This window comes from Mus musculus, chromosome 3 (assembly GCF_000001635.26).
Source record: "Mus musculus strain C57BL/6J chromosome 3, GRCm38.p6 C57BL/6J".
NCBI classification, from domain to species: domain Eukaryota; kingdom Metazoa; phylum Chordata; class Mammalia; order Rodentia; family Muridae; genus Mus; species Mus musculus.
In genome coordinates, this window is record NC_000069.6 from 116065358 (window position 1) to 116081713 (window position 16356).

The 16356-nt window shown below is 41.1% G+C and overlaps 1 non-coding gene across 1 annotated transcript; it reads right to left on the bottom strand.

Annotated features, from left to right (window-relative positions):
• Nucleotides 1-430: 430 nt before the first annotated feature.
• On the bottom strand, nucleotides 431-562 carry Gm26344. The gene has a single exon (XR_003954800.1). It is a non-coding gene; the product is annotated as a small nucleolar RNA SNORA17 (small nucleolar RNA).
• Nucleotides 563-16356: the final 15794 nt, after the last annotated feature.

Consider the following 16356-nt stretch of genomic DNA (forward strand, 5'->3'; position numbering starts at 1 on the left):
AACAACAACAACAACAGTAATAAATCTTACTATACAACCATGCGACATTTTTTGCATGCAGGGCTCGCTCTCTAGCATACTGAAGCTGGTATGGGGCAGGGCCAGCTCTCTTGCTCTTATGACCCCAGGGCCAAGTCTCCTGCCTGCTGCAGGGAATGAGGGGCTAGGGGTGTAGGATATCTATCTCTCCCTTGTCCATGTCACCACATGGGAGATGAGAGTAGTGGTTGGACCAGCTCTCCCATATCCTTATGCTGGTTCAGTGACAACTCCCACTATGTGCAGGCCTGCTCTCTGGAGTACTGCCGCTGGATAGGTGGGTCAGCTCTCCTGCTCTCTTGCCTAGGGAGGGTTCTTTACCTCTGACTTGATCCCTACCCTGGGAGCCCAGTTGCACTGGTTGTCATGTCAGACTCACTTTTTTTCAGGGTATGTTAAGCTACTAATTATTCAGATGTTCATAGGTTTGAACACTGAGAGTAGATATAGCCTCTCTCCTCTCTGCCACCTACTGATGTGCATGTGACTCAGCAGCCACACCTGCAATGGCCCTTGGGACAGGTATGGATTATTTGGAAAACTTAATATATATGTATATATACATATATAATATAAAATTCTATTTTAGAATCTGTTATCACCAATGAGAATAATCTAGTTACCTAACAAGGGTCTAGAAAATTGCCATTTTTATTGTCAGTGGTAGAGGAGTAGAAGAGGGGTGTACTGGCTAGTTTTGTGTCAACTTGACATAGCTGGAGTTATCACAGAGAAAGGAGCTTCATTTGAGGAAATGCCTCCACAAGATCCAGATGTAAGGCATTTTCTCAATTAGTGATCAAGGGTGGAGGTCCCCTTGTGGGTGGTGCCATCTCTGGGCTGGTAGTCTTGGTTCTATAAGAGAGCAGGCTGAGCAAGCCAGGGGAAGCAAGCCAGTAAAGAACATCCCTCCATGGCTTCTGCATCAGCTCCTGCTCCCTGAACTGCTTAAGTTCCAGTCCTGACTTCCTTTGGTGATGAACAGCAGTATGGAAGTGTAAGCCAAATAAACCCTTTCCTCCCCAACTCGCTTCTTGGTCATGATGTTTGTGCAGGAATAGAAACCCTGACTAAGACAAGGGGAAATCATTAGTGTCTAAGTAACATGAAAGGAACATTAAATCTTACAAATGAGGGGAGTGACAAACACTTGGCAAGAGTTGCTTCTTAAACATTGAGTTTTGTCAAACCAACTGAATCATAAGAATATGTAGAATCAATTATGACATTGGCATGGATGTCTGGAGTAATGAAGGAACACAACTAAAAGACACAAGTAGCTGTATGAATGTTCCAGAACTACATTATCATCCATCACTGTTGCATAGGCCCCTAAGTCCTTAGCTTATACCTGTATCAACAAGGACAGGGATTCCATTACAGCAAGCTGGTGAAAGATTAAAAAAAAAGGGGGCAATGTTAATTTGTCGATATGTTGATTCAATGCAGACCTGCAGATTTCTAAAGACTGCTGTACCACGGTGCCGTGGTACCATGGTCTTATGAATGGATAGCCCTAAAATTCAGCAGTGGGTGTTATCTTTCCAATAAGCAGATCACTATATACTGTGTGTTTATCCTCAAGTGGGAGAGGTACTCCAAATAAGAATGTATACACGCAAAGTATTCTTTCAACTGTTTATTAGGGGCCTGGAAAAAAAGAAATTCCTGAAGATAAAGAATAGGAAAATTTAGAGGCAAGCCATGTGGGAGATCTCCTGAAGAACTGGATATGAAGTATGAAGCCTTTTTTTCACATATGAACATATTGTATGAAAGAGGCACTAAACAACCAAGATGATAATCATTACATCACCCAGCCTCTGTCCTCAGCCATTCTTGTGCTGGCACAATGGCACATGGAGAGAGCAGGCATGTTGGCAAGAAGGCTAGAGAGGGATTATATGGGTGGCCGTTCACTACGGCTGAGCTCCTGAAGGTTTGCTCTGACATTTCCACTCTGAACTCTTTCCCTTGAAGGCACCAATCAGGCACTTGGCGTCAACTAGGAAAGAACGGGTTACCTGAGAGAGGCCCATTGGACACGCAAACTTTATATGCCCCAGTACAGGGGAACGCCAGGGCCAAAAAGGGGGAGTGGGTGGGTAGGGGAGTGGGGGTGGGTGGGTATGGGGGACTTTTGGTATAGCATTGGAAATGTAAATGAGCTAAATACCTAATAAAAATGGAAAAAAAAAAAAAAAGAATTGACCACAGAGCCAAACTATCACTATTGTTTTCTATTTAGAAATTAAATTTCCACTTTCGTAGTCAGATATTAGGGGAACTTTTAATAATTGCTTTTATTTTATTTTATTTTATTTTATTTTATTTTATTTTATGTTTGGCACTCTTGCTCATTGGAGATGAAATGGTCCCTAAATGAAGTCAGCCATCCATCAGTCCTCAGGATGACTAACCACTTTTGGTGATATCTGAATATTAATGAGACCAAAGTTTAAATGCCTGACCTTTTTAAAAATTTCATTTTAAGGAGACATGTTTTATTTTTAGCAGGAGCTGTCTGGGGCATGTCATTCATCTCCTGCTTCCTGTTTTAATCCCCAACAAAATTTGTAAAGGAGACAGAACATACTTTCCCAGTTCCTCCTCTTGCAGCTCCAAGTTGGGGACTCCTTAGTGTTCTCTCCCGGGGACCCATATTTCTGGTGTTGAACTAGCACTGGTTCAGGTGCTACTGCTTTTAAGTTTTCCAACGTCTCCTGGGGGTTGAAATAACCACCCCTGAGATAATTTGCATACTCAAAAAGTGTTGGTCTAATGAAGTTAATATGAATATAAGTGATTAATTTTACAAAATCGACCTTTATTTCATAGAAGTTTCAGAAAATATATTTAAAATCATCTATATCATTTATCTTAAATGCCCTATCCATTGTTATTTTACCTTTTGAATATACTTAATCGCCTGCCCCTCTCCTGATGTACAGACTACTCTTTTTCTCTAGCTGGCCTCACTAGGTATAAATCTACAGCAATAGATGTAGGCCACCCTAGCTGCATCACTATCCTCTGGGGTTTGCTCTACCGCTACCTGAACAGATGCCCCCTCTAAAGTGTCTTATACAGAGAAGCTGACATGATATTAAAATGAAAACCCGCTCACTTCACATCACTGCTTTGAAGCCTTTAGTGGCAATGCATGAAATAGTCATTGAGGTCCATTAGTTTGGGTTCACATAGGATCTTACTGGGGACATCAGTCTGGAAAGTAAGGTCAGGAGACACTTTTTAAAATTGTTATTATTTTATTTATTTACACTTCAGTCGTTGACCCTCCCCTCCCACAATTCCTTTTATAAGCTAAAGTTAGAGAGTAGATATACTGCTCCAAGTAAAGGTTTATGCTTCTGGGTGGCTCTGGGGACTGAAGCACTCCTGCTGAAGACACTGTTGTTCTCCAGCCTCAGACTGCTCTGACAGTCTTCCTCCTCTTTCTGCTCATGGTTGGCTTCCTTTCAATTCAGAGTCTGAAGTTCTCAATTCAAAGAGTATTTCAAGAAGCCTTTTACTTGGTTTGCTTTCTTCCTGTCGACATTTTATTGTTTCCACTGCAATGCTCATTCCAGTTTTCAGCTGCAGCATCCCAGGGTGCGTGTTCCACAGGACATGTTCTTCAAACATAAAACATGCTCTTCCTGATTAAGTCATAATTCCCGGGAGTGAGAAAAATGTTTATCTTGATCATTGTCATGGTCTTACTGATCAGCTGAGTGTCTGGTTTCCTCCTTGCATGTTTCATGAAGGAATTGATTGTGCTGTGCTTAGAAGAGACCTTAGCCATGGTGAAAGTGGGTCAAAGATGGTCACTTGCACTGCCTGTTTCCTGTGGGAGCCTCAGTGACAGAACAAGCTCTACCTGGCCCAGACTCCCAGTGTTCACTGTAACCACATTCTCATCAGTGAGTAAGGCTTCAGCCTTAACAATACCTTCAAGTTTGCCCAAATTCACATTTCTGCTAAGTCTTTTTCTGACCATTGAATTATGGTCAATTCTCTTTCCTTCCAATAATTTTCAGAAAGACTTCATGCAAATTTTATGTTTAATAACAAGTCTACACATCCCTCATACTATCAACAACCTTTGTCAGCACTTAGAGTAGTCTAACTTGTATCTCAAGCATACCTTTAGAGTAGGTACTTGCACAGTGCCCCAAGCTCTGTTTATCTTATATTGTGTTTTGGAAATTGGTCCATTGAAATTAATTTATATAGAGTCACATTTGAATATTTCCCTATAGCATAGCCTTGGTATGATATTAAGATCTGCAAATCTTGTGCATGTTAATTATATGATCTATGACATATTGTATGAAAATCTACTACTATAGTTTACAAATATATATTCATAAAAAAAGTTAAGGTAGAGTTACCCTATACATGGGCATCAATGCGTCTACTAAACACTAGAGGTCAACTAATTTTAAAAAGTGCCAGCAATGCTTTATTTCTTTTGCAGTTGTGGACCAGTGAAGTCCTATAGAAACCAAAATGTTAAAGTCTACTGCTGTTGTTTTGGTTACCATCTGAAATATGATGGTAAGATCTTATTACTAAAGACTCTACAAATTTGAGTCATAGAACATGGCAAGATCAAGCTGATATGACCTGAAAACTTCATCCTTACTGGCTAGCTTTCATAATGATGAAAATTATCAGTCACAATCAGCTATGAGCCCTCTGAGCTATAGTAATTACTGCCCTAGAGAGACATGCCTACTGGTGCTGGATTGGCATAAACATCATGGGAGCAACCAACAATTGTCTTATTGGATTCAAGCCCTGCTTCACAAAATGAGATTCCATTATAGGCTCATAACCTCTAGCTAGACAGATTATAGATCCTAGGGAGAACCTACTATTGCTATGCTACTAAATGGGGGTAGTTTAAATTGAATCCTTATCATTATACCTCTAGTTCCACGTATCTCTTAACTTGGAAGTTTCTATTTGCAGTAGATGGTGACTAACACAGTGGTCTACACTAGCCAAGGTATAGAGGTATAGAGGACAGGAAACTGCAGAATATTTGGTCCTAAGGGACACACACACACACACAAACACACATATACACACACATATACATAACATAATACACATACACATACACATAGACATTCACATACATAACAAACCCCTTTCCAAGGCACAGAGAACATTGAGGAAGAAGGGGAGAAAGAGTGTAAAGCAGAGATAGTGCATGACTCAAGGAAAGAGTGCCTACTGGACACAGAGGAGCACACATGAATTCACAGTGGTTGTGACAGTGTGTCCTAAACCTGAACAAGTCCAAGCCAGAGCAAATCCTAGAACAGAGAGAGCAACTGGTCACAGAAGTCTACTACAAGCTGTGGAACGAATGGCATTTTTTAGCTGCTGAATACAGGGGAAATAGTTTTGTCTAAGAGTGTTGCCCCTGGTAAAGTCAACCACACTTCCAGGGAAGACCACACATCCAAGGATAATTGGGCAGCATAAATTGTTCTTGATTTTTTTTTAAAACACAAAGTTGTATGGGTAGGGGGATGGGGGGTAGATCTGGGAAGAGTTTAGGAGGTAGATATGATCAGAACACATTATATGAAGCTCATAATTGAATTAAAAAAAAAACAAAAAGAAATCAGCGAGTGAATCCCAGCTGCTGACTTACTCAAAAATGTCTTATACAATGGAAAACCCTTATTTTTCTAGACACTCTATATTTTTAGAGGCTTTTTTTCTTTATGACAATTGTATGCTACCTCAATATTATAAAAACAGGAAATTTTTTCTTTTTTTTTTCTACTGAGTCACCTTCACTCTGACAATGGTAATTGCTTTCTTGAGTATATTTCCTTCCTTTTGCTTCTTTTCTTTTACTTTATCTTCTGTGTGGTCTATTTTCATTTACCTTCTGCAATTCACTTGAACCTACAGTCCTTGAACTTGGCTATATTTATCCCCCCCCCCAAAAAAAAACCCACAAATACTTTTGATTCAGGAAGGGGCACTAGTTCACAAAGGCTTCACATACTGCTATCTCTTGTTTTCCGGCCTAGGACAAGGGTGAGATTATTTTACACAGGAATCAACCTCTTATCACAAGTCACGTAAATTTCACCCTCAGCAATCTACTCCTCATGATATCCAGGGTCTAAACTGCGTCTCACCTAAAAATTGAATAAAACTTGGACATATAACTCATGATAAAATACAATCCTGTAAATAAATACAGCAGCATCATACAGTACTAGCACCTAGGTAATGCGCAGCAATACAGGGCATTAGTTCGAGGCATCAACAAACAACTAAAGATGCACAGCAGTACTAACTCTAGAGTTCACATCTCCAGAAATCAAGCCATCATTTAAATTTCCAATAGGTGAAAAAGTGGGAGTTTATTGAGATACCACCCTAGGAACTACACCTTGTGGACAGCACAGGTATTTTCTAGTTGTACTGCCAGTCTTGTTGAGAGAACCCAAGTACACAGGAATAATTCTGCTTTCTGTTAGCCTGACTGGCATTTCTTTCTTAACTTCATTATTTTGCCTGTCAAAATCTTAAGTGTATGTGTGTTTCACATGGGATATCCTACCACTTTTGACTTTTTAATACTTTTTTAGTCAATCTTTTCTTTGAATAGTTCACCTTCTAAATACAGTGATAACTGCACATCTACAATTTACTGCTGTATTCTGTGGGACCTCACATATGTCTCTCTGACCCCTAGTTCTGAAAAAAAAAAAACAAGGCCTCAGCATAGCATGTTACTTTTGAAGAAGCAGTCAGGTTTTGTTATTTTAAGCTACTTTCCAGGTAATTCAAAAACCAGCTTGACTGGTCTCTACATTCAGAAAGAAGTGAAATTGAAAATTACTAGTTCAGTCTAATGGGATAAAGGATAACACCTCGGAGCAGAGCATCTCCTTGGAGCTGAATGTTGTGTTTGCTTGTTTGTCTTGTGTATCTCAATGTGGTCTCAGACTCACCACCCAGTCAAGGATGGCCTTGAACTCTCTCTCTCTCTCTCTCTCTCTCTCCCTCTCTCTCTCTCTCTCTCTCTCTCTCTCTCTCTCTCTCTCTCTCTGTTAAGATTTCTTTGTGTAGCCCTGGCAGCCTTGGAACTTGGTATTTAAACCTAGTCCAGAATTCAGAGTTCTGCTTGTCTCTGCCTCATTAGTGTTGGGATTAGAGGCATGCACCACCATGCCTAGATCTTGAACTAATCCTTTTGACCTTGACTCGCAAGCACTGGGGTCACAGAAACAAGCCACTTCTACCCCCACAACTCATGAGATTGCTGAACATCTTGCCTCCAATTTCATAATCATTGCTTGGCTCAACTCCAGCTATGTGTCACTAACAACAGTCTTCTCACATAGCTTCCCAAAACAACTCTGTGCACAAGATAACATAGAAAGGCCTAAAAATAGTATGGCTATAGTATGCTGATGCCGTAAAATGACCTCTCTGCAGTTTCCAAATTCAATTCAGTTTCTCACACCCAGTCCAATGTTGAAGACAAATATGTGAAACAGTTTTACATGCAAGAGCACAAATTTGTGAATAAAAGAAATCAATTTAAATTCTGAAGTATCATGCTATGAACAGAAATATATTTCCTCAGCTGGCATAGTGGTTAAATTACATGCATTTAATCCTGGCACTGAAGAGGAGAGGCAGGCAGAAGGCAGAACTCTGTGAGTTCAAAACCAACCTGCTCTTCATAAAATTGAGTTTCAGGGCTGCCAGAGCTACATAGTAAGACCTGTTTTGTTTTGGGGTTTTGTTTTTTTTTTTATTTTTTGAACATTAATCAATCAATCCTTAAAACGTTATGGGGACATTTGATCTATAGGCAGAACAAGTTAATAAAATGCTGTATTGAATTATACCAACAGAGAGCACTGCCCCTCAAACAATTTCTAGGCTGGGACCAGTTTACAGATGCAGAGCCCCTAGAATAAAGGGGAGGCCAGGGTCCCTGAGAAAGGATCTTGCTACAATTCTTCAAGGCTTTGCTGGTAAATTTTTTTCTGATCATTTACCAAAAGGATTTATGGCATATCACTGATTTTGAAGGGCCTGCTAGACACTGGCTTTGAATTGACACTGATTTTAGGTGACTGCAAATAGCACTGTGGCCCTCTAGTTAAAGTAGGAGTGATACAGGAGAATTGGCCAATGGGATCTCCATCAAAGGCCCACTTGCAGTAGGTCCAATGGATCTGTAAAGCTCATCTTTTTCATTTTGCCATCCTCAGGATACATAATTGGGATATATGCTCTCAGAACTCAGTAGACAAGAGCCACAGCTTCTGCTTTCAACATCCACTTCCGGCTCCATGGTGCCTCTGCCCCATCATGGACTCTAAACTTCTAGAGATGGCAATAAGAGAAGACATGAGAACCCATTAGAGTTTCTTGAAGTCAGGAAACTTTAAGTGCTTTGGGCCTGGATGTTTCCACAGATATGCCTCATAGAATTCTGGGAATGTGACAGGAACAGCTCTAAGAGTCAGAGACAAAGAGCTCCAGTACCTCGGACAGGGTGCTTACAGGGTGGAGCATACATATGTTGAAAACAGAGCAGCTCTTCATGTTGCCTGTTGCTATTGACAAACTGACTCGTCTACTCTCGTGGTGGACACTATGACATCAAAGTGCATAATGAACACAATTGCAATTCACTGATGAACTAAGGTAGACTGTGCATAGCCATCAGTTTCAACATGAGAAGGTTTTATTTTAAGTCACTAGTATAAGAGTGAATGCAGTCCGTTTTAATATAATTAGGGCATGTGTGGAATGTTTGTCTGAGATTCCTTCAGCCAGTGCTCTTGAAGTTATAAAACTCACAGGCAGCCCAAAGATTCCAAGAGAATATTGTCTACTATCTTCTTAAACATGGTGCCCATTGAGACAGAGAGGGCAGTGGTAGTAACAGTACTCTCCACCATGCTGTCCGTGGGCAGCCAGAGACAACTTATGTACTTTGGGAACACGGTGCTGTCAATGAAGACAGAGAAGAGGTGTACAGATCACTCAACAATGACATACATATGGCATGTGCATTGTGGGAGCCTGTGTAAGAAATTTGTGAAGTTACTGTGAATTACGGGTTGGGCAGATTGAAAATGTTCTTCCTACCAGGTATCCTTCTAGAAAGAGTTGTATGAACTGTGATAAATGAATGCTATTGAAAGTAAGGGTATGCAGAGAGTGCCCTGACAAGCTCACACTAACTTTGTGGGAAATGTAATGGCCTAGGAGGAAAATTCTTGGCTCTTAAACAGGACCAAGATCATAGTCATAAGTCTTCACGGTAGGTATATTCCTTTGATGTGCTAGTGTTTGCCTAAGCTGACTGTAAATGTCACCTCATGTTTTGCTTCCTTTAGTAGAAAAAAATGAAAAGCTCTTTGCACTACTCCTCAGTGCAAACACCTGAAGTTTCCTAGCTATCCTACTCAGATCTTTGGAATTTCCTTCAGTTCACCTAGACTTAGCTTCACTGCATTGGAGTGAGTCAGTAGCGAAGGGTCAGTTTTACAGGTATAGATGCTCAAGCAGTCCCTGAATGAACACACTGTTGACGGAGGTAACTACTAAGATATCAGTTAAAATTAAATGCTTTCTTACTGCTTCTTGTCCATAAAGATTAACAAAAGCAATTTGCTTTCTACTGGCAAGGCTGTCAATATACTTCACTCTCCTACCTCAAGGGCCTCTAGCCCCCATGTCATCAGTTAGTGTGTAGGGATCTTGATCTTCTGTCTCTTTCACCATAAACACTGCTCACTTGGTAGCAACCACTCTGGACTTGTTAGTAAAGCATCCTGTTAGATGGCAGGAAATAAGTCCAACCCAAACTGAAAGACCTTAGAGATGTTCCCTCGAAGAAAGTGTTTCTTAACCTGTGGGCCATGTCGCCTTCAGGGGTTGAATGACACTTTAACAAGAGTCACCTAAGAACATCGAAAAACATTTATATTATGATTCGTAACAGTAGCAAAATTACACTTATAAAGTAGGAACAAAATGAGTTTACAGTTGGGGTCACCACAACATAAGGAACTGTATTAAGGGTCTTAGCATTACGAAGGCTGAGAACCATTGATCTAAGGTGAAGGATAAGTTGTTGCACCTATTTTCTACCATCAATAAATACATATACAAGTTAATAAGTACAATTCTTACTGGTATATTTGAATTTGGGACTCATTATACCCCTAACTTTAGTATGTTACCATGGTCCATATGTCTGATGACTTGGAAGACTCTTAGGTTTAAGTGGGTCAGGAAATATGGACAAAGCTCTTTAATAGATGCAGGGTTCTTCTCAGGCTTCTATGCCACTTGAACCATGTGACCCAACAGACTCAATGGTACTTGAGGTATTGGTGTTAGACAGGGATGGTGTTTGGGGTCTCTGGCAGGTACTCATAGATGAATCACAGCAAAGGAACTTAGGATTTTGGATCAAAGTGATGCTGTCATCTGCATACAGCTGTTTGCTCTTTGAGAGTCAGCTCTTGTAGTGCTATTGGGACTTTCAGGACATTGAACATTTGGCAGTAGACTGAGCTGGATATTGTTGAACTCACTGAGCCGTGAAGTTGAGTGTACACACTAACACTCCATCATCAAATGGAAGTGGTATACATGTGATCAGGCCTGAGATGGCCCTTCATAAAGATACAAATAAGTAACATCAAGAAGTTTTCCAATTGCCTATTGTTTCTACTTGTAATAAAATGCCTTCTGCTGTTGAACAGAGAAAGGCAGTCTGTGTTCTGGTCAAGTGAGACTTGCTCTGGAGACCCAGTAGAAAATTCTACAAGGAATGGAACCATAAGCTACACCCCCAGACACAGGGGCCTAACACCAGGAGCCCTCAATTCTGTGGCTATCAGTCACGTAGGCAATGCCCCAAGCTGGTATTCTGGCTAGACTCCAACCCCACAGTTACCTGCCTACAGCAAGGTAGCCCAGCCCTGTATAAAAGGAACTGCTTTGCCATGCTGCTCTACAACCGTCCCTCCTGACAATGCCTGGAGCTACCACTAGAGTTCCACAGACCATCCACCTCCGTGGCTGGCTCTGCCAACTGCCAATGACCGTCATGTGGCTGCACCAAGTGGTTGCAAGTGGAAAACACCAACCAGACCATCTTCATATTTAAAATCAACCAGATGACTCAACTGCTGGGTATGGAATCTATTACCTCCTCTCTCTTTCATGGCTAAAAAGGGTCTCTTTCTCTATTGTGTAATTCTCTTCATTCCTCGGACCAGAAAACCCGGCTAAATATCTTTGCCCAATGATTAGCTTCTGCTGTCTTTATTTAGCCAACCAAACAAATAGGGAAACTTCCCCTACAACTTTGTGTGAAAGACATTTGGGAAAGAAATATATGGCTAATTTTCTCCAATTGGATAAAGGTTGATAATTGAAACTACTTGTATTCCCTGTGATTGCTCAGGAAAGAGTGATCTCAGAAGATGAGGATTTAAATAATCTAGTAAGGAATATGACTCACTCTGTGAATGAAAATCAACCTCTCTCTTTTGAAATCCCTGGTCCATGAACAAAGTGACCATGGTAGCAGGGCTGGAAGTTTACGTTTTCCTTAGGTACATACCATAGTCTAACACAGGATTTATATCCAGCTCTAATTTCAGAGTCTACAATGGTTCATCAGCGTGGTATGTGTTGTGGGGGGAAGTGGGGATTGTGTTCATCAGTAACTTAGTTTCTACCAGGGAGATGGCTAAGCAACACAGACACTTCCTCAGATGAAACTGAGATGATTTATGGGTAAATTAAGTAAACGGGTCCAGTAACCATGCTCATTGTTGTTTTTATTGTGTAGCAGTAATTTAAAAAGAGCTATTCCTCTGAGTCCTTATGGTCATGTTCTAACCATTAGCATCTCCTCAGAGTGTGAATAGCCATTGACAGCATTTATTAAACGATTACCACATATTCATCTCAATCGAGCAGGTAACTTCTTCCCCCTTCCTGCACACTAGGTCTCCGCTGCTTTTGCTTTACCCAGGACCATTTTTCAAGGCAACATCTTTGAGTTGCTCTCCACCATTTATTACGCTTAGATTGGATGCTGTAGATATATCTATGTGAGAGCATTTTCTGATAGCAAGGGCATCGCTTCATGTTTGCCTGCAAGTGTTGTTTCTCCTGACTTAATTGGAGCCATAAAGTCTAAGCAGGCAACTGCTGCTTACTCTGAAATGTTATTTATAACATAGACTTGAGAGACTCTAGGCTGTAAAAGAAGAAGGGTATGTCACGACCACGGACAAAACATTTTACTTGTATTTGTGTTCAGCTTCTTTCATTGAGTTCTCTGTCCTGGGCTCGACAGATAACTCTTTCCATAAGCACATTGCTTTACAGCAACCAGTACCAATTATTTTCAAGGTTAATGACTTTTCTGCTCTTGCCACCAGCTCCATGCTACTGGTTTCTCCCCCACTCAATTTTTCTTCCATCATAGTCTGAGTTTGTATGTTCAACCATAAATCCGAGCGTGTGCTTTATCTTTATAAATCCTTCTTGGCTTCCTGTTCCCTTCAGGGAAAGGAACCCAGTGTTGTCACCTGGCTTATAAAACATCTAACCCAGACCTAGGTTTCTCCTCAAGCTATCTTCCCTGATAGTCTTATCTAGAACTGTTTCCTTCCCCGGTCATAGGCGAATTCCAAACTGTCTTTTTTCTTTCCAGTTTATCTCATGACTTTTAAGTCTTGTGTAGATAATTTTTAAGATGCATTTTTAATTTTATGTCTATGTGTGTCTAGCCTGCATGTATATAAGTGTACCATGTGTATGTTTGGTGCCCTCAGTGCCCCAAAGGTGATAGATCCTCTGGAACTGATATTATAGATGGTTGTTTGCCACCACATCAGTTTCTGGGAACTGAACCTGGGTCCTCTGCAAGAATGGTAAGTGTTCTTAACCACAGAACCATCTCTCCAGACATCTGTGTGGCTATATTTGATTGACATGCAAAAGGATTTGTGTGTTTAATGTGTCATGTTGATGAGCTTGTAGATAAGTGTATATTCATGAAATATAAGCACACTCAGTTTGATAAACATGCCTGACTCTTCCAATTCCTTTGATTTTTTTTTCAGCTAGAAAATATCTTCAAACAGTCTCCGTTCAGCCCTTACATAAGCCATTCCTTGAAGCTGCCGGCCAAGTCCATCTGTTTAGGGGACTAGCAGAGAATTTTGTTCCGTTTATAAGATGAATTTCATTGTGCAGTAGCTTCTCTGTTCATATGTCACTTTCCTACTAAGTCAAGAGCGCCACCTAGAATATCTTACACATCTTTGCATTCTCTGTGACTTGCATAGTTTGCCATGTAGCAAGTGCTTAAAAATGGCTGCTGAATGAAGGGAGAAAATCTCCCACCTGGTTAACAAGTATACATATTACTATTCTCAGGTGATAGCTCAATAATAAGACATAGATGTCATGGTCCCGGCACAAAAATTCTGATAACTAAAGCCTCAAAAGTGTCTAACTGAGCTAAACGGGCATCTCTCCAGCAGGATTTTGACACAAATAGGTGAACAGCACTGCTCTTCTGGGCCTGCTGTCATCTCCCGTTCAGCTCCAGAACAATTGTGAAATGAGCTTTTGGCTGACACTGATGACTTAGGAATTCAAGCTCTGTGAAATGCCACCTCTGTTTCTCTTCCCATCCCCCCACAGAAGGCCCAGGAAAAGCATTAGCTCTCCCGAGTTAGAGCAAATCCCTGCAGAAGGCAGAGTTCTCGTGCCCACATGGGATCGATAAGCTTTGGAACTGTAGGTGAGCATTCTCCTTCCTCTGTCCATAACTATTCACCACCCGCTATCCTTTGCAGAATCGTTAATAAACAACAGTAAAGAAACACACACACACAAAGACACACATACATGCACACGCACCATCTATAGTCTTTGGACAAATTCTGAAAAGCTTTTGCTTCCACTTGTTAGCTTTCTCCCATCCCAAAAGGCTCACTTTAAAATCTCCCTGGTCTGGGAGGATTTCTGGACTGCTCAACATGAAACTCAAGAAGAACGAAGACCAAAGTGTGGACACTTTGCCCCTCCTTAGAATTGGGAACAAAACACCCATGGAAGGAGTTACAGAGACAAAGTTTGGAGCTGAGACGAAAGGATGGACCATGTAGAGACTGCCATATCCAGGGATCCACCCCATAATCAGCTTCCAAACGCTGACACCATTGCATACACTAGCAAGATTTTGCTGAAAGGACCCAGATATAGCTGTCTCTTGTGAGACTATGCCCGGGCCGAGAAAACACAGAAGTGGATGCTCACAGTCAGCTATTGGATGGGTCACACAGCCCCCAATGGAGAGCTAGAGAAAGTACCCAAGGAGCTAAAGGGAACTGCAACCCTATAGGTGGAACAACAATATGAACTAACCAGTACCCCGGAGCTCTTGTCTCTAGCTGCATATGTATCAAAAGATGCCCTAGTCAGCCATCACTGGAAAAAGAGGCCCTTTGGACTTGCAAACTTTATATATGCCCCAGTACAGGGGAATGCCAGGGCCAAAAAGGGGGAGTGGGTGAGTAGGGGATTGGGGGGGTGGGTATGGGGGACTTTTGGGATAGCATTGGAAATGTAAATGGGGAAAATACCTAATTAAAAAAAAAGGAAAAAAAATAATCTCAGAAAGATAAAAAATAAAATAAAATAAAATCCCCCTGGTCTGGGAGGATTTCTGGACTGCTCAACTAGTTTTATCAATGTCAATATTTTCCTCAGCTATTGCCAGTTTTGATCATGGGCTACTGCCAAAATCCATGTATCATTCATCTGTGAGTTTTCCCCCATAGACAGACTGTTTATGAGCTCATATTCCAGTGACAGAAAGCATATGGGTTGACTCATTGTCCTGTAGCCAGCCCAGCATCAACAGTTTGCCTTCACTCGGCTAATTAAACCTTCAAGCCAGATAGCCGGTTATGCTCCTTCACACGCATGGCCAGAGTGTTTGGGAACAGAGAATTCTGGTCATCTTAACAACTGGCATGCTTTATCATATGTTTATGGCTCTTTATTTCTTACAGTCTGGATAACATACACATTTGGGGGGTCGCTCCATCAGTTCAGCAGTCTCCAACACAGCTGAGTCGTCAGCCCCGAAGTGTGATAACACAGGCATGCGCATAACAGCAGCATGGACTTCCTGTTTGAATTAGCAGATAATAGTAAGCACTTTCAAGAGCTCTCATTCAAACAGCGGAGAGGATGAACTAACTACACAGTTGCTTTCTCTAATTGCTAATAAAGACACCTATCATTAGATCTCTCTGTACAATTTGGGTTGTCAAAGTTACTATCACTGAAAACAATTTTATTTTTTTGAGAAAGGGTCTTACTATGTAGCTCCCGATGCCCTGGAACTCTCTATGTAGAACAAGCTGTTTTCAGATCATATTGTAGGAAAGAGAAAGAAAGGGGGAAAGAAACGGGATCTGGAAAGATGGAAACAGTGGTAAGAAAACATTTGTCCCTCAATCGGGAAGACTCAGAGATCCCCAGGGACACATGTGTAGATGGAGGAATTCACTCTGGAGAGTGTGTGGCCACAGTGGCGCTGTTTGCTGTGCCTGTCATCTTCCAGCACTACCTTGGCTGCTTCTGTTGCTTGGATTACTGCTCTGCACAGATGGGTGGAGTTGGTGGAAGACTCAGAAGTCGTCACCAATGGGTTTGTGTGGCCTCGGCCCCAGTTTTCTATCAGTAGCCTTAGCAAATCAAAGGCCTTTTCGCAGGAAGGATTCTGAAGTGTGTGACAAAAGACGTTGTGAGATTGCTCATAAAATAATATCTGTCTTCAGAGAGTGCTGGGCCCTCACAGACCATAGGGACTAGATGATTGTTGGAGTATAACCAACTCCCATTAATTACAATCCCACATGTCTTCTTCTTAAAGCCTTTCTTTCTGTATCCTGTGTTTTAATTCATTGCTTGACAAAACCCAGATGTTATTTTACTACATATTTTACTCTCAGCGGGGCACAAGCACAGACCCTATAACCATAAACATACTTCCATAGGAAAAGATTAAACAGTGGAAACCATATTAAGAAAAAAAATCCACATAGAAGGATATGAAAAGGAAATACTAAAAGAAGAGAAAGGCTGAAAGAAATGTTTTTTATATATGACATACTTCAGAGTCACTACATTGATATATAGCTAATTATACAAAAAAGTTTAGTGGTATAGAAGAAGCTTATGGAAGAATGAAACTGA